A 19523-nucleotide genomic window follows, 5' to 3' on the forward strand; every position below is an offset into this window, starting at 1 on the left:
AGGTTGTCAACAGCGTTAGTGCCAAAGAGAGGTAAAGTGGGATGGAGAATGAAAAGAAGCCATTGACTATGTTACAGGTGACCCTGTGAGGACAGTTTCAGGAGGGTGGTAAAGTGGGGGTAGGAAGCAGTGGAGTGCCTTTCAGGATGTTGGTGGTAGAGGGAAGGATGGAGACCAGCTAGGCTGAGGGGGAACAGAGTCAACAGAAGCAGATAACATCCATTTTGTCTACCATGCCACGGGTATATGAGGGTCAAATTAAACGTATGTGACAGTGCTTTGAAAACTATAAAGTAATCTACAAATAAAAGGTGTTGAGTTATTATAAATTAATTAACTTCCAGTTCTAAATTCGGTGAAACTATTTTTGTCCTTTCCTCAAAGTTTACAATTTAGAACCAACAGTGTTCTATTCCCTATGAAGTATAAACTTTTCATTCTTCAAGACCTTTCTAGCAGCTGTGACCATCATCTTCCTAGTTTTTGACTTCCCAGTATGGCACTGTCTGTACCATCTAAGCAAACCTATTTCTCCTCCTCCCTGCAAGCCTTATTTCCCTTCATTTGAGAGCTTTCACTCAGGCCATTTGCTTTGCGTTAAGGTTTAAGAGTTGCTTGCTTTAAGGGTTGACAGATTTAGCAAATGAAAATGCAGGATGCCAATTAAATTTGAATTTCAGATAAACAACGAACAATTTTTAGTGTGTGTCCCATGAAATATTTGGGCACAGGCATCCTGCATTTTATTTGGCAACCCTACCGCCCCTGTTCTCTTAGTTTATCCGTATGGGTCTCTTCATTTAGAACTCAACTCAAAGCTCATCTCTACTCCTTGGCATGATGATTTAATAAAAAGAACATAGCCTTTTTTTTTTTTTTTAAATCACAGCTATTTCTTCTTTTTTTATAATTTATTTATTTTATTTATTTATTTTTGGCTGCGTTGGGTCTTCATTGCTGCACACGGGCTTTCTCTAGTTGCGGTAAGCGGGGGCTACTCTTTGTTGCGGTGCGTGGGCTTCTTACTGCAGGGGCTTCTTTTGTTGTGGAGCACAGGCTCTAGGCACTCGGGTTTCAGTAGTTGTGGCACACGGGCTCAGTAGTACTGGCTCGCGGGCTCTAGAGCGCAGGCTCAGTAGTTGTGACTCACGGGCTTAGTTGCTCCGCGACATGTGGGATCTTCCCAGACCAGGGCTCGAACCCGTGTCCCCTGCATTGGCAGGCGGATTCTTAACCACTGTTCCACCAGGGAAGCCTGAACATAGCCTTTTGTAGACAATCACACTTGGATTCAAGTCCTGGCCCTCCACTTACCTGTGGTGTGACCTTGATTAAATCTCTTCATTTCTTTGAATCTATACATTACTTTTCAAGGCTCTTATTAGAATTAAAGTAAACAATGTTTAGTTTGTTTGCTTAGGACTTAAGTATTTATTTAAACCTCTCCTATCCAAAAGATAATGTCTCTGCTTTTCCTGCCCTCTCTGCTAAGATATTCAACTTGTACTTCCTTCAGTTGTATTGCTGTTTAGGTTTTCAGTCTGGGTCAGAGTCCTGGGGAGGGGGTCTTGTCTTTCTCATCAACCAGGGGAGTATCTAGCTGAATCATTCCTTATAGTACCTAAGGCAGGGGTCTACCCACAGGGAGCCTCAGAGTAGGGATAGATTGATGGGTTCCCATGTGCCTTTTTTCTCTGGACTACTTGGAAGAACCTCAAGGTCAAGTCCCTAGGGAGCTCAAGGTCAAATCCTCAGGGTGCTCAAGAGTAAGTCTTCCAGCCTAGGTCTTCTTGCCTCTGCTATGCTAGCTCTGCACAGGTTTTCTGAGGGGGTTGATGATAAAGAAGGATGTGGTAAGCCCTTTGGGGTGAGAGGTGAAGAATGGGGGCGGGTAGCCAGAGTAATTGTTATTACTAGTGTTCTTCTCTGTGACTCAGATTAGTTGTAAATACTGAGATTCGGAAGAGAGAATTGCAGTGATGGGAAACAGGTAGAAAGGTAAAGGCCTCCAGTGGATATTCTTTTTAACCCCCAGTTCGCAGCCAGAGGATGTAACTTCCTTTGCTCAGTTGGGCTCCTCTGTCTGCCCCCAGTAGCCCTACAGGGTAGGTGGGAGGTAGAATCTTATGCCCCAGCTTCCTCTCGCCTGAAGCTTCCTCTCGGTGATCCCTACTGTAATACCTATCTGCTTCCTCTCACCCTAGCTGCCGGGGATATGGATAAGCAGCCAGGTTATCTAGATCTCCCAGCTCTGAGTTTTATCTCCAGCCCAGGGGGAGGGGGGGGAACCCTACACCTGACCAAACTCAGTAATAGAAAGTGGTTCCCCCTCCCTGCTTCTCTTCTCTGGTTCCCTGGAGCTTATTTCACTGGAAGGGAACGCAGGTTGATGTATTTTTAAATGGCTTTGATTTTATCACCTTGCTTAATGATTTGGCACGTTATTTATTAGATGGGGAGCTTCCCAGAGGGGCCTGGCCCATTAACGTATAAATAATGTGGCAAATAGTTCAATAGAGCCGTAAAAAAAGTGATTTAGAAATAAATTGACCTCTGTTTGTTACATGTAAACGAAGGCCCAGGGTCATAATGTATTTCGTGTCCTGAAGCTGGGATGGTGGGGTTGAGGTGGGAAGGGATGAGTAGGAGGCTAGTGCAGACACTGGGGAGATTTTTTTTGATCACAGCTCTTTTTTTCTCTGCCACGGTTGAGGGTGTGGCAGACGTCATGTGGGCTGCATCTGGTATGTGTGTAGCGGGGTGAGTAGATACCCATGGTCTGGGGCAACAATACAATTGGTTAGGATGGGGGAGGGGTGATTTGAAGTGGAGGCTTCTTTCTGGACACAAATCTCTGTTTGTGATTTCATCATTATTGAGAAGTTGACATTTAACCCACATAGGTGGAAAGAGAACTTGATAGTTTGGGAAGCAGGAGCTGTCTTGGTTCCTTCAGGTGAGCGAGGTGAGCACCTTGGATGGGGATGATATCTGGTTCTTCTCTCCCTAGTACGGTGTGTAGCACATAGTAGGCAGTCAACTAACTGTTTATTAACACAAATCCACATATCTACCATGATTAAAGGGGGGAAAGAATGGTACAGATAATTTCTGAACTAGTGGTGGATAAATAATGGGTATAATAGTTAACATTCACTGAGAGCTTAGTATTCACTAGACGTTTTATTAATCACTTTACATATGTAACCTAATTAAATCTTTTTTATGTTTAAATTGTAAAATATGACACATATTCATTAAAGTGTATAAAGGATATACGTGCATTTTAATGAATAATGTGGCACCTAGAAACACCCATGTAACCGCCACTCCTAAGAAGAAAGAGCTTTGCCAGCACCCCAGAAGCTCCCTGGGCGTCCCTTTCTGATCACAATTGCTTCCCTTTCCCAAAGGTAACTATCCTGTATTTTGTGATAATAATTTTCTGGCTTTTCATAATAGTCTTAGTATCAATGTATGTGTCCTTAAACGGTATAGTTTTGCCTTTTTTTTTTTAGGATTTTTTGATGTAGACCATTTTTAAAGTCTTCATTGAATTTGTTACAATATTGCTTCTGTTTTATGTTTTGATTTTTTGGCCCTAAGGCATGTGGGATCTTAGCTACCCGACCAGGGATCAAACCTGCACCCCCTACACTGGAAGGCGAAGTCTTAACCACTGGACTGCCAAGGAAGTCCCAGTTTTGCCCTTTTCTGAATTTTATGTTGATACACTCAAATTGTGAGTATTCTTTTGTCTTACATTTTTTACTCAGCATTTTATCTGTGAGATTCATTCATGTTGCTGCTTGTAGCTGTAGTTTACTAATTGTCATTGCTATACATATTTCACTGTGTGTGAATATACAGTATTTTATCCATTCTACTGTTGGTGGACATCACATCCTTTCTAGTTTTTTTTTTAAATTAATTATTAATTAATTAATTTTGGCTGCGCCGCGTCTTAGTTGCGGCACATGGGATCTTTTAGTTGCGGCATGCGGGATCTTTAGTTGTGGCATGTGGGATCTAGCTCCCCGACCAGGGATCAAACCCGGCCCCCCCTGCATTGGGAGCGTGGAGTCTTACCCACTGGACCACCAGGGAAGTTCCTCCAGTTTTTATCAATTGAAAACAATGTTGCTTTGAACATACTTATACATGTATCCTAGTGCGATTGTGCCCGCATTTTGTAGGGTCTGTACCTGGCAGTAGAATTTCTGGGTTATAGGGTGTGTGAACATTCAAGTTTGCTCAGTAATACCAAATTGTTTCCCAAAGTATCTGTACCAATTTTCACTCTAGAGTATCTGAGAGTTCCTGTTGTTCTACCATCCTTGCCAGCTCTCGGTAGTTTCAGAATTTTCCAGTTTAATCCTTACAATATCATATGAAGTTGGAATTTTTATTATTTCCATTTTACAGATGATTAAACTGAGGCTTAGTGTGTTTAAGCAACTTGCTCAGAGTTGTATAACTGGCAAATGGCAGAACAGTATTTGAACTTAAGCCTGACCCCATACCTGAGCTTGAAATCTCAATATTTGCACTCTATCTTGTTAATGAATACTTTGAGATTTTGGATAAATTCTATAACAAAGCTCTTCTGCACATTTAACTTTTTAAACCAATTAAAATTTTTTGTTATATATAACAATATATAAAATGGACCATCCTTTATGCTTGCTACCAACTTGTGCAGTGGAGAAGGTGGCTGGTTTCATATGTGGGGTGGGGGAAGACATTAAGGTTAAATATTTAACCTTAAATATTAAAGATCTGTTAGAGAGCAGCTAACATGGAGCTGGCTGTAGGATGTCCAGAAGAAGCTTCCAGAAGTGATCCAGACCACACCCCTCTACAGGCTAGCGAAAGATCTGAAAACACCTCCAGGGCAAAGGACTCCACCCAGGAGCCCGAAAGTCCTTTTTTTCATGCTACTTTAATTTCTGCTACTGTTTTAACTCATCCCCTCTAGTTCATCCTTCCAAAGACAACCCTTAATATATGATCAAAGGCCCCCTTTCTGGTTTCAGGGTATCTTGCTGGCTGGGCAGAGTTTCCAACAGAGTCAGGGCTTTAGAATGTCTTTCATCCCAAGAGCTCAAAGCCTCCCACGGACATTAGCCCATTAATCACCAAGCTGCTCTGTGAAGTTGAGAACTAGTCAGTGGGAGCCTCCCCCGCTTCCCAGGTAGAGAAACTGAGTCCACGACTTGTCCAGAACTGCCCAGGGAGTCAGGGTGGAGCCAGGAAAGGAACCTAAGGGTCCAGGGAGACCATCTCCTCGACTGCCAGTGATTCAGGGCTCCAGTTTTTTGCACATTCAGCACAAAAAAGAACTCACTAGAGAATGGTGAAAGATGAGGCTAGTATTTCAGAATATTGGACTCCTTTTTGGATTGCTGACAAAGACAGCCTTGCCCAAGGAGATGTGCATACTTCAATACTGGGGCCGGAGTAATTCTTTTTTTTTTTTTAATTGGAGTATAGTTGATTTACGATATTATATTAGTTTCAGGTGTACAGCATAATGATTCAACATTTTCATAGATTATACTCCATTTAAGTTATTACCAATCCTAAATATGCTACCAGAAAACTACTAGAGCTAATCAATGAATTTGGTAAAGTAGCAGGATACAAAATTAATGCACAGAAATCTGTTGCATTCCTATACACTAATGATTAAAAATCTGAAAGAGAAATTAAGGAAACACTCCCATTTACCATTGCGACAAAAAGAATAAAATACCTAGGAATAAACCTACCTAAGGAGACAAAAGACCTGTATGCAGAAAACTAAGACACTGATGAAAGAAATTAAAGATGATACAAACAGATGGAGAGATATACCACGTTCTTGGATTGGAAGAATCAACATTGTGAAAATGAATATACTACCCAAGCAATCTACAGATTCAATGCAATCCCTATCAAATTACCAATGGCATTTTTCACAGAACTAGAACAAAAAAATTTCACAATTTGTATGGAAGCACAAAAGACCCTGAATAGCCAAAGCAATCTTGAGAAAGAAAAACGGAGCTGGAGGAATCAGGCTCCCTGACTTCAGACTATACTACAAAGCTACAGTGATCAAGACAGTATGGTACTGGCACAAAAACAGAAATATAGATCAATGGAACAGGACAGAAAGCCCAGAGATAAACCCACGCACCTATGATCACCTTATTTTTGATAAAGGAGGCAAAAATATACAATGGAGAAAAGACAGCCTCTTCAATAAGTGGTGCTGGGAAAACTGGACAGCTACATGTAAAAGAATGAAATTAGAACACTCCCTAACACCATATGCAAAAATGAACTCAAAATGGATTAGAGACCTAAATGTAACACCAGACACTGTAAAACTCTTAGTGGAAGACATAGGAAGAACACTCTTTGACGTAAATCACAGCAAGATCTTTTTTGATCCACCTCCTAGAGTAATGGAAATAAAAACAAAAATAAACAAATGGGACCTAATGAAACTTAAAAGCTTTTGCAAAGCAAAGGAAACTACAAACAAGACGAAAAGACAACCTGCGGAATGGAAGAAAATATTTGCAATTGAATCAATGGACAAAGGATTAATCTCCAAAATATATAAACAGCTCATGCAGCTCAATATTAAAAAAAGAAACAACCCAATCAGAAAATGGGCAGAAGACCTAAATAGACCTTTCTCCAAAGAAGATATACAGATTGCCAACCAACACATGAAAGGATGCTCAACATCACTAATCATTAGAGAAATGCAAATCAAAAGTACAATGAGGTATCACCTCACACCAGTCAGAATGGCCATCATCAAAAAATCTACAAACAATAAATGCTGGAGAGGGTGTGGAGAAAAGGGAACCCTCTTGCACTGTTGGTGGGAATGTAAATTGATATAGCCACTATGGAGAACAGTATGGAGGTCCCTTAAAAAACTAAAAATAGAACGACCATACGACCCAGCAATCCCACTACTGGGCATATACCCTGAGAAAACCATAATTCAAAAAGAGTCACGTACCACAATGTTCATTGCAGCTCTATTTACAATAGCCAGGACATGGAAGCAACCTAAGTGTCCATCGACAGATGAATGGATAAAGAAGATGTGGCACATTTATACAATGGAATATTACTCAGCCATAAAAAGAAATTAAATTGAGTTATTTATAGTGAGGTGGATGGACCTAGAGTCTGTCATACAGAGTGAAGTAAGTCAGAAAGAGAAAAACAAATAGTGTATGCTAACACATACATATGGAATCTAAAAAAAAAAAAAAAAGGTTATGAAGAACCTAGGGGCAAGACGGGAATAAAGACGCAGACCTACTAGAGAATGGACTTGAGGACACGGAGAGGGAGAAGGGTAAGCTGGGACAAAGTGAGAGAGTGGCATGGACATATATACACTACCAAATGTAAAATCAATAGCTGGTGGGAAGCAGCCGCACAGCACAGGGAGATCAACTCGGTGCTTTGTGACCACCTAGGGGGTGGGATAGGGAGGGTGGGAGGGAGGGAGATGCAAGAGGGAAGAGATATGGGGATATATGTATATGTATAGCTGATTCACTTTGTTATAAAGCAGAAACTAACACACCATTGTAAAGTAATTATACTCCAATAAAGATGTTTAAAAAAAAACAGCCCAAAAATTACCAAATAATGGCTATATTTCCCTGTGCTGTACAATATTTCCTTGTTGCTTATCTATTTTATGCATAATTTGTACCTTTTAATTCCATACCCCTATCTTGCCCCTCCCCACTTCCCTCTTCCCACTGGTAACCACTAGTTTGTTTTCTGTATCTGTGAGTCTGTTTCTGTTTTGTTATATACATTTGTTTGTTTTATTTTTTATATTCCACATGTAACTGATATCACACAGTATTTTTCTTTCTCTGTCTGACTTATTTTACTAAACATAATACTCTCTAGGTCCATCCATGTTGTGGCAAATGGCAGAATTTCATTCTTTTTTATGGCTGAGTAATATTCCATTGTATATATGTGCCACATCTTCTTTATCCATTCATCTGTTGATGGATACTTGGGTTGCTTCCATATCTTGGCTATTGTAAATAACGTTGCTGTGAACATTAGGGTGTGTGTATCTTTTCGAATTAGAGCTTTTCTGTTCTTCAGATATATACCCAGGAGTGGAATTTCTGGATCACATGGTGGTTCTATTTTCAGTTTTTTGAGGAACCTCCATACTGTTTTCCACAGTGGTTGCACCAATTTGCATTTCTACCAACAGTATACAGGGTTCCCTTTTCTCCACATCCTTGCCAACATATGTTATTTGTAGACTTTTTGATGATAGCCATTCCAGCAGGTGTGAGGTGACATCTCATTGTGGTTTTAATTTGCATTTCTCTAATGATTAGTGATTTTGAGCATCTTTTCATGTGCCTGTTACCCATCTGTATGTCTTCTATGGAAAAATGTCTATTCAGGTCTTCTGCCCATTTTTTGATCAGGTTTTTTTTGATTTTTGATATTGGGTTGTATTGTATGAGCTGTTTATATATTTTGGATATTAACTCCTTATTGGTCATATTATTTGCAAAAAAATTTTCCCATTCAGTAGGTTGTCTTTTCATTTTGTTGATGGTTTCCTTTACTGGGCAAAACTTTTGAGTTTAATTATGTCCCATTTGTTTATTTTTGCTTTTATTTCTTTTGCCGTAGGAGACAGATCAAAAAAATATTGCTATGATTTATGTCAAAGAACATTCTGCCTATGTTCTCACCTAGGAGTTTTATGGTTTCCGGTATTACATTTAGGGCTTTAATCCATTTTGAGTTTATTTTTGTATATGATGTGAGGAAATGTTCTAATCTCATACTTTTACATGTAGTTGTCTAGTTTTCCCAGCATCACTTATTGAAGAGACTGTCTTTTCTCCACTGTCTATTCTTGCTTCCTTTGTTGTAGATTTATTGACCATAAGCGTGTGGGTTTATTTCTGGTCTCTCTATTCTCTTCCATTGATCTGTGTCTATTTTTGAGCCAGAATCATGCTGTTTTGATTACTATAGCTTTGTAGTATATTCTAAAGTCAGAGAGCATGATACCTCCAGCTTTGTTCTTTCCCCTCCAGATTGCTTTGGCATTTTGGGGCCTTTTGTGGTTCCATATAAATTTTAGGATTATTTGTTCTAGTTGTGTGAAAAATGTCATGGGTGTTTTGATAAGGATTGTATTAAACCTGTAGATTTCTTTGGGTAGTATGATAATTCTTCCAATACAAGAACATGGGATATCTTTCCATTTCTTTGTATCAGCTTCAATTTTCTTCATCACCATTTAAAAATTTTCAGAGTATAGGTCTTTCACCTCCTCGGTTAAGTTTATTCCTAGGTATTTTATTCATTTTGATGCAATTTTAAAAGGGATTCTTTTCTTGCTTTCTCTTTCTGATTGTTCATTATTAGTGTATAGAAAAGCAACAGATTTCTGTATATTGATCTTGTATCCTGCAGCTTTACCATATTCACTTATTAGTTCTAATAGTTTTTTGGTGGAGACTTTAGGGTTATCTATATACAGTATCATGTCATCTGCAAATAGTGACAGCTTTACTTCTTTAGGGTCATTTATTTTTGCAACTTCAGTAGTGCTCCGTACATAGAAGGCCCTTAATAACTGTTTGCTGAGTGACGGTGTGAACAAATAAATGACAGAATGCCTGAATTTGTTTTACTGATCTGGGCATCCTCCTCACTCCCAATTTTTCCTTCTAACATGAACATCTTTCGGAAGGGGCACAGGCATGAGGAATTGAACTTTTAGTCGAACTTCTCTGGATGAGATGTGTGCCTGAGTGGAGCAGTGAGGAAAGGTGCCTTAGGTTGAAGGCTGGGAATGGAAGAGGGGAGGAGAGAGGAGTTCCTGAGACTCAGTCTTACTTTTCCCAAGAAGATCTATAAAGGAAACTAAGTTTTAAGCTTATTTCAGGTATTCTATGAGTTCCTGCCCCTCACCTGCCAGAGTATTCCTCTGGGACAGGCACCTTGGCCAGTTATAGCCTTCATCCATTCCGCTGCAAACAGCAGAGCTCTGGGCCACATGACCAGATATGAATGTGAATTTTATTTGCTCCAGGTACCCATCATTTTAGTGACATTATCAATGGGTTACTGTTTAGGGGAAGCAGCGAACATATGTCACTTTAAAATGCTCTAAGTATGCTCAGAGATCACAAAATCAAAGAATCCTTTAGGGCTGGAGGAAATTCTTGAGGTCATGGCTTACACATCCCTCTGTTGCAGTGGAAGTTGCCTAACTCAGTGAACTGGAGGAGAATTATCTTGTTTAGAATGTTTGTTTTTGCGACTCCTTATGTGTATCTCTACATATGACTCCATGTATATATGCAAATAGGTTTAACAGTAATATGTAAGAATCTCTCCATGTGTCAGGGTGGGGAGGTCCACATTTGTGTAGGCTGCTTTGCTTCCTTTGCTAGCGTCTTTTCCTTTAGACTACGTGTAGCTCTTCTCTGTCTTCAGACCCTCCTTCCCCTCACCAATCACATGATGCTCGTTGGAAGCTCCTGAGGAATCTTGAGGTTGGGGTTGGGGATATTCACCCTCAACTCTTCTCCTGGCCTGTCTTTATTTCAGCCACCCATCTGATCCCATTGCCATCTCTGGGCGGGCTCCCTGCTGCCTGCATTTATCTCCCTGTTTTATGATGTCATTTAATTAGCTCACACACGGTGGTTTTATGGGACAAACATGGCCTTGTTTGCCTTATAACTGAATTTCACAGCTCTGTGGGGACAGGTCAGGAGATCTCAGCCCCGCGGTGTTTGGAGTTCAGGAATGCTGGATATTTAGGAACCTAGGAATTTTGGTAATGATCTGAATTGGAGAGCCATCTTCCACAAACTAAAAAAGTGTCACTTCTCTCTTCTCTAGTTGCCCATCCCACAGCATATGAATAACCCTGTTGCGGAAGTGTGAATGCTGTGCCACCATTAGGGTCTGTCCTGAATCTCTGTTGCTCGTGTGACGGTCATACTACTCTTGATCCATAAATAGAGTGGCCACTTATAGGATAGTTAGAAGCCTCCTAAACGTCCATTCTAGAGGAATGAGATACTGATAGTAGGGTTGACACTAAAATAGGGCTTGTGAGCTTGAGGTCCCCAAGTGAGAAAAATTGAGAGTATCTTATTCCTTTGACAGAGGAAATTGTGGGCCTAGTGGAACAGTTGGGGTGTTGAACCAAACAGGGTTCATCCAGATGCTAACTAGGGAATTGGGGGTTACTGTTTATGCAAGTTTGTAAGAATACAATGTATGTGTGTGTGTGTGTGTGTGTGTGTGTGTGTGTGTGTTATTTTGTTAGTTGATTTGGTCATGAAGGTCTGGGAATATATAAAGATAAACTATCCAGAATCATTGTGGAAAGATACATTCCATCTGCATTTCCTACACCTCTAATGAAGGAGACCCTGCCCTCTGCTGCCATGTGTGACAACCTTTTGTACAGGCAGATTTCTTTTTCCTCTTGTCCACAAAGTCACCAGAATACTTACACATGCACACATTAGAAATGTTCATAAGCCATCTCTTGATAAATACACTATTCTTTTCTCAGCTTTAGACAACATGTTTCCTGGCTTGGTGTCGGTGAGGAACCAAGTATGTGTATATGGAATCTGCACGGAGGCAAGAAATGGGCCAGAGGAGCCATGAGAAATCTGCTTCTTTCACTCTCTGCCTGCTCTCTTCACCCCCTCTGCCCTGCAGGGATGAACTTTTCAACCCCAGGCCCGCACTCCTGCCCTCCATCTGTTCTTCTCTCCCTCCTTAGTCTGGCTCCCATCTCTCATGTCCCCCTCCCTGGATCCTCCCCCTCCCTACATACAGCTCCTCCTTCTGAAACCCATCAGTCCGCTTTCTCCAAAACCACTGGCAGAAAGATGTGTATGAAAAACAGCCTGGAAATGGGTAAGCAGTGCTTCTAGGAAAAGGGGAGCCGAAGCAAATGTCAGTCTGGGGTGGGAGGAATATTAGGAGAGAGTAGCAACTGGGGGGGAGCACCCCGAATTGTAGCTATAAGTAAGAAGAAGTAACATAATCCTAATCTCAGACACAGAGACTTATTTGAATATACGAATATGTTTTAAATTTAAAATTGGGTGTTCTAAATATCACTCCCCTTCTGGAATAGTCTGGATGTAGTTCTGCTTGGAAGCCAAAAGTTAGACCAAATGATTCCCAGACTCACAGAGGAAGGACTCAGTCTTTCTGGGGCCTCTGTTTTGTCAGGCTGTCTTCAGAAAATTTAACCTAAACCCCTCCTGCTGCTGCTTCCAACACCTTATGAGACTGGTGATGCCTACAGTTCATCTTGAATGTCCCCTCCTCCCTGGGAGCTTGTGATAGCACATCTCACCTAAAAAACCATTAGGCTCTGAAAGTGTTGGGACTGGCCCCGGCACGCCTTTGCCCTTCTGTGCTGTCCTATCTCTGGATGACTTCAGAGAAGGTGAGGGTGGTGTTCAATGGATGCTCCAACCTTCCCCTCCTCTTTCCTCTGAATTGCCAATATATTTTCTCTGACAGTTTGCACAGATAGTTAAGATACCGTGTAATTACTGTTGCATTTGAAAGCCAAACATGACATATCTGACAAGCTCAGTCACCTTTGGGATGACTTGGGGTGTGTATGTGTGTTTGTGTATGTATGTGTGTTTGTGTATCTGTGTGTGTGTGTGTGCGCGTGTGTATATGTATGTTGGTTATGTTTTTTTGTGGGAGCAGAGTGGGTATTAGACCCTATGCCTTTCTCTCACTCAGTTACCTTCCTTTATTGAATCAAGAAACTGGAGTGTGCAGAGCAGGAGAGGGAGGCTCGCAGTGTGATGGGAACGATGTGATACCCGGGATAATGACAAACATGCAGACATAATGAGATAAGGGCAGAGGTCTAGGTAGTGATGGAGGATGGAGAGACACCACTAGACGCAAAATGGGTGACTTATCCACGGAGGACTTCCTTCAGGAGAGGTTGTGGGAGAGTGTTTGGAAGAGGCGGATTAGGACCAGAGAGAAGGAAAGGATGATATCTTTTTTTTTTTAAGCATCTTTATTGGAGTATAATTGCTTTACAATGTTGTGTTAGTTTCTGCTGTATAACAAAGTGAATCAGCTATACATATACATATATCCCCATATCTCTTCCCTCTTGCGTCTCCCTCCCAGCCTCCCTATCCCATCCCCCTAGGTGGTCACAAAGCACCAAGCTGATCTCCCTGTGCTATGCAGCTGCTTCCCACTAGCTATCTATTTTACACTTGATAGTATATATATGTCCATGCCACTCTCTCACTTCATCCCAGCTTACCCTTCCCCCTCCCCAGGTCCTCAAGTCCATTCTCTACATCTGTGTCTTTATTCCTGAAGGACGGTATCTTTGATGAGAGAAAAGAATGACCTTTAAGGTAGAAGGGGAGACATTTGCAGGGAAGGAAGCAGTTTTGCCTAGCTGAAAGGCAGTGTCTGAGTGAAGAAGTCATAGTCGCGGGGCGGGGGGCAGGGAGAGGGCTGTTCCAATGGGCAGCGGGATCGAAGTGCTGGTGGTGTTTCATCAAACGGCTGCTGGGAGGCATTAGGTAGTCCTTTGAAATACTAGGTCCAAGATGGGAAGATTTTTCCCTGCAGTGAGGAATTGGGCTTGGAAAGAATAAAGGGTTAGGGCAATGGGGAGATGAAGGCAGCTACTAGGAGTAGGGGAGAAAGACTGGGGAAGTCACTAGCAGGGCTTCTGAATTTGTGACAGGGGGAAGGGTGACCAGATCTTTCCCGCTTCCCTTCTTATTCCAGTAGGAAAGTTTAAGTTTGGACAAGAGAAAGGATTATATAATTTCCCAAAGCAAAATACACCATTGAGTTCACGATCTCCATGTCCTAAAATAGGTCTGGCATGTGAGGAGGGCAGCTGCTTGTATGGCAGGAAGGTGCGCGGGGAGAGAGCTCATCTTCAGCCCTGGCGGTAGAATGGGAGTGGGAGTTGTTGGAGTTCTTAAGTTTTGCTCTTGGCGTCTCTGGCTCAGGTTTCTGTCAGTACAGACCTGCATCCTGGCCCCGCCCCAACTGTTGATTATACCCCTTGGGATGCATCATTGCTAGGAAAGCAGATGTGCCAGATGTGACATGTTTGAAAGAAAAAAAAATCCCTTACCTCTGAGCCTTGGGGAGAGCAGATAATCACTCTCTTGCTGCTGCTCGTGGCGAGGGCAGGGCTGAGGTGGGGTTTGTGCCAGCTTCGAACCCTCTCGCCCCTCTGCCGGAAGATCTCCAAGCACGAGAGAAAGAAGAGAAACTGAGGCCCATATCAAATGGAAGAGATTTTGCTTGCACAGTACTGGTGGGCTGCAGCTATTTCAGCTTTCTGGGTTGAGTAACTTACGTAAGGAGGTGCTGGGGTGTGTGTGTGTGTGTTTCTAGGAATGAAACCCAATGGCCTCACTTCGGTTTATGTACCAAATTCTCCTGGAGGACCCCCAGGACTTCCCGGGAAGCTTCCTGCTCCATGCCCTGCTACGGCCTACTAGTTGCTCCTACTTTTATTTTTTTCCTGTCCTTGGAAATTGAGCTCAGAACTTGCAATGTGTCTTGTCCTTCGCCTGAGGTGACAAGATGTCTCCTGAGGCTTGCTGACAGATGTCTCAGTCTGGGAAGCCCCATCATGCTTTGCTTGTGCCTCGTTGCCAAGATGGCACCTGAGGTACCCAAATGTCAGGGCCCCGGTGCTTCAGCTACTTCCCCAGCCATTTCCCAATGCTGATGGGACAGAGGAACAATTCCTTTGATAAGACCAGCAGGGGATTAGGAGAAGAAATCCAAGAAATACTTTTGGGTGTACTAGAAAATTCTAAGTCTGAGGTCGATGTAAAGTCAGACAATACTGCACAGTGCCTGGGGAACAGGTATAATGGTTCTACGGTATCTACAATCCTTAGGAATGTAGTTGATTCCCAGAAAACTTTGCTCAGATTCCTAGGACGTGGTTCTTGAGTACATCTTTGTTTAAATGTTGACATTTCCTATTTTCTAAACCGGATTCTAACTCTTCTAATCTGACTTCAAAAAAAGTGGACCTCTGGGACTTCCCTGGTGCCTCAGTGGTTAAGAATCCGCCTGCCGGAGCTTCCCTGGTGGCGCAGTGGTTGAGAATCTGCCTGCCAATGCAAGGGACACGGGTTTGAGCCCTGGTCTGGGAAGATCCCACATGCCGCGGAGCAACTGGGCCCGTGAGCCACAATTACTGAGCCTGCGCGTCTGGAGCCTGTGCTCCGCAACAAGAGAGGCCACGATAGTGAGAGGCCCGCGCACCGCGATGAAGAGTGGCCCCCACTTGCCACAACTAGAGAAAGCCCTCGCACAGAAACGAAGACCCAACACAGCCATAAATAAATTTAAAAAATTAAAAAAAAAAAAAAAAAAAAGAATCTGCCTGCCAATGCAGGAGACATGGGTTTGAGCCCTGGTCTGGGAAGATCCCACATGCCGTGGAGCAACTAAGCCCGTGCGCCACAACTACTGAGCCCTCGTGCCACAACTACTGAAGCCCGTGAGCCTAAAGCCCGTGCTCCGCAACAAGAGAAGCCACCGCAATGAGAAGCCCGCACACTGCAACGAAGAGCAACCCCTGCTCGCCACAAGTAGAGAAAGCCCGCGCACAGCAACGAAGACCCAGGGCAGCCAAAAAAAAATAAAGAAAGAAATACTTTAAAAAAAAAAAAAAAAGTGGACCTCTGACCACGACATCTAACCCTAGGCTGACCCTAGGATTTTAATGCATGTAAGTTAGTAGAGTTCTGTTGTCTCTGCCAACTAAAAGTCCACTGACTGAACCCAATCTCAGAGTAGCTCTATCCCTAATTCTATCCTTAATCCTGATCCTGAAATTAACCCTAAGTCAAATCCCAATTCTACCTCTGCTTCCCCACCCCCACCTTTCACTGCATAGAATGATTTGAGGGGAGGAGGGGCTGGGGAAGAGAGGGCAAGATGAGGAATGCCTCTGGGGAAAAGGAGGAGGAGAAGGAGATCCAGCCAGAGCGACCTGGAGGAGCCAGTGTGGGATCTGGAAGCCTGGGGCATGATCCAGGTACTTGCCAAGCCATGAGTCACGACATCATTCTCCATGGCATTTTGTTGGAGGTGTGGGCTGGCAGCTGGTAAACAGGCTTGCTTTGAATGAGGTGCTTCCCCTCTGCCCCTCTCCCTCATTTGGAGGAGAAGGGAGAAGTCTTCCATCCTGAGGGTTCTTCTTTCTTTCCTTTTAGATTTCATGAGACTCAAGCTAAGCAAGGGGAAAGACTTGGCACTTTGTCATTGGTTGCAAGGAAATCGTGGAGAGATAAATCACTGGAAATGCAGAGCCTTGAAGCTTCCAAATGGGAGAGGTGACCTAGTCCAGTCCCCTGAGCGTCACCCCCCTCAGGGATGCCGAGCTGCTCCGCTCTGCCCTGTGCCCTCTCATGACAGGGCCCACGCGCTATCCCACCTCCCTGCCACTGTTGTCATTGCTAAAATCCAGATAGGCATCCACTGTGGCTGGATAGAGATCTTTATGGGGTAAACCTGTGCTTGTGAATGAAATAACAGCTGGAAACACCTGGAACTTTTCTCCAAACCTGGTACCTCTCCCCAGCTAACTTCAGTCACAATGAGTCAGTTTTCTACCTACAAAATGGGACCAGCCTGGACCCTTACTCTTGAGGAAGGGAGAGAAGGAGCCGGACACTAATGATTGCTTTCTGATGTTGAGGGATGATCAGGGGTATTACTGTTTATTCCTTGGGGAAGCCAGACAACCATCAGCCTGACTCTAAACGCAGTTAGTTCAACACAGTCACTGCCCTTATGGCTCACGGAAGCTCTACTCCTTCCCCCTCTGTCCTTAGCCCACATCTGCCAATCCTACTGTAACTACTACAGGTAGGACTGAGGGGAAAGGATGGTGCCTGGTTTTCTGATATATTCCCTCTAGGCCTCATTTGCACGTCCTGGAGCAGAGTTTACACTCCCTCCCATCCCAGATTTAGGTCCTGTCCCAGCCTCCTCCTCAGAAGGTAGAGGCTAAAAGTCCTCTAAAATCAACTAGGAAGTGACAGTGGCAGGACCTAACATACAGATGTATGAAAGATCCCTAAATCTCCATCCTTTGGGTGACACGCAATACTCACTTCAGCCCAGCCTACCAGATGCCCAGGTGTTACCCACTTGGAAAAGACCAGTGTTCCAGCTTGCTGAGGATTTAAAAAATGCAGTTTGATTTAGAAAAATGTCAAAACGTGTAAGTCAAAGAGGGTTGGGGTCAGAGTTCCTGCCAGCTCCCTCCTTTTTCTTGCTCGTAATGCTGAAATATTGTAGTAATAATAATGAATATTTAAATGGCATTTTACAGTTCCAGCGTGCTTTCATTTATAATCATACAATAGCCTTGTGTGCTTGGAATTCTTACCATCATTTGACAGATGAGGAAACTGAGGTCCAGAGCACTTAATGTGATTTCCTCAAGGTTATAGAACTAGTCAGTGACACAGTTGGCACCTGATTAAAGTCTAGTGATGGTTGCAAGGGGGCTGAAGATCTGTGTCCAACAAGGAAAAAAAGAGTGAGGGAGCCCTTTCTGAAGAATTTCCAAGGTGGGGAATACAAAGTTTCTAATGAAGTCACAGAAGTGTCTCTAGCTCAGAGGGTCAGGGTAAGATGGTCTTGGCATGGGCCCCAAAAGAAATGAGGTCTAAAAAACTGTATCTAACTGCAAGGTCAAGAAAATATTAAGAAAACTGGGAAAGACATGCCATCATCTGCGAGCTTGATAATATTTTGTTCACGAAATTTTGGATGTTCTAAGCAGTCTGATTTAGAAGGAAACTCCAGCAGCTACTATGTCCAGGTCCCCACCTGTAGGCCGTACTGTCAGCATGTGCTTGGATGCCCAGTCCTTAAAGATATCAGAGCAACAGGAGCCCAAGGCAGTATTCCATCCACCTGTCTGTTATTAATTTTATCTTAGGCCCAATATAATCTCTTTTGCTACTGTCCCAACTAGTTTTGTGTTAGTGGGAGTGGGGGTAGGGCTATCTATATCTATATTTATATCTATATGGGATTTGGAAAGCTGTCTAGAAGCTTCCAGTGTAATATCCATTCACGAGTTTATAAACAGAATTCATGATTTTCAGGCTTCTTCAGCCTAAATAGCACCGACTTCACTGGCCTTTTCTTCTCACGTCAGCTTTTGAATAATACTGGTTGCTCACGGTCTCTCTGAGAGGTCAAGGCTCCAAGAGTATGAACAGCTATTGTTTCCTTCTGCTCTGATTCAGGCTGTCCTTGCCTTTTTGCTTTATCTGTTGTAAAAGAACTCCTCTCCTTCAATTCTCTCCCTTGTAACCATCCTAAACACTGTTGCAAGATTTGTCTTCCTAAAACATGGCCCTAATCATGCCACTTTTCCACTCAGAAACTTTGCTGGTTCCCATGGCTACCTTGTTGAGTGCTTGCTATGTGTCAGATACTATACTAAGTGCTGTGTGTGCGTCCTCTAAGTTACTCACCACATCAACCCTGTGTGGTAGGGCCTTTTGTCTTCTCCGTTCAAAGATGAGGAAAGAGGAACTTCCCTGGTGGCGTAATGGTTAGGAATCCGCCTGCCAATGCAGGGGACACGAGTTCAAGCTCTGGTCTGGGAAGATCCCACGTGCTGCGGAGCAACTAAGCCAGTGTGCCACAACTACTGAGCCTGTGTTCTAAAGCTCGCGAGCCACAACTACTGAGCTCGTGAGCCACAACTACTGAGCCCGCGTGCCACAACTACTGAAGCCCGCGTGCCTAGAGCCCGTGCTCCACAACAAAAGAGAAGCCACCGCAATGAGAAGCCCGTGCGCAGCAATGAAGACCCAATGCAGCCAAAAATAAATAAATAAATAAATTTATATATTAAAAAAAAAGATGAGGAAAGAGAGGTACAGAGTAGTTACAGGATTTATTCAATGTCTCACGACTGGAAAGAGGCAGAGCTGAGCTTTGAACCCAGGCACTTGTGACCCAGAGCCCATGCTCTCCCAATACTCTGTATATTTTTAAATGTCTATATCAGGTCTCCTGATGGCAGGACCTGTGATATCTGTCATGTCAAGCACCAAGCACAGCACCCTATTTAACAATCTTTAATAAATGCTTGTTGATAATTACGGTGATGCAGAAAAAAGCAGTTCTATGGTGAATATGATCGGGAGGAAGAGAGAGTTTTAATTGTGATTCTCCAGTTTGCCTAGGAGAACGTGGACTTCTTGACCCATGTGGACTTTGCTGACTCCATTTCAAGAGCCCCAGTTGCGTGCAGAGCTCTCCGTTCAGTGGAGGAATCCTCTGGGGACAAGACTTGATTTCTGTCCTAGAGAAGCTCCCAGGCTAATGGAAGTGGCTGCACGCAGATCTAAGACACAGGCATTTTTACTGAATTTGTAGGACTGTTGCAG

General features: G+C 43.1%; 1 long non-coding RNA gene across 3 annotated transcripts in view; it reads left to right on the forward strand.

Moving 5' to 3' along the window:
- Positions 1-19412, forward strand: part of LOC137775645 (uncharacterized) — a 169904-nt gene extending 150492 nt beyond the window's left edge. For all 3 annotated transcript variants that reach the window (XR_011076051.1, XR_011076052.1, XR_011076053.1), the window contains 2 exons: positions 3607-3742; positions 19311-19412. This is a non-coding gene — a long non-coding RNA (uncharacterized lncRNA). The remainder of the gene's footprint in view (positions 1-3606; positions 3743-19310) is intronic.
- The last annotated feature ends 111 nt before the right edge of the window (positions 19413-19523 follow it).

Source organism: Eschrichtius robustus, chromosome 13, assembly GCF_028021215.1.
Source record: "Eschrichtius robustus isolate mEscRob2 chromosome 13, mEscRob2.pri, whole genome shotgun sequence".
Taxonomy (NCBI): Eukaryota; Metazoa; Chordata; class Mammalia; order Artiodactyla; family Eschrichtiidae; genus Eschrichtius; species Eschrichtius robustus.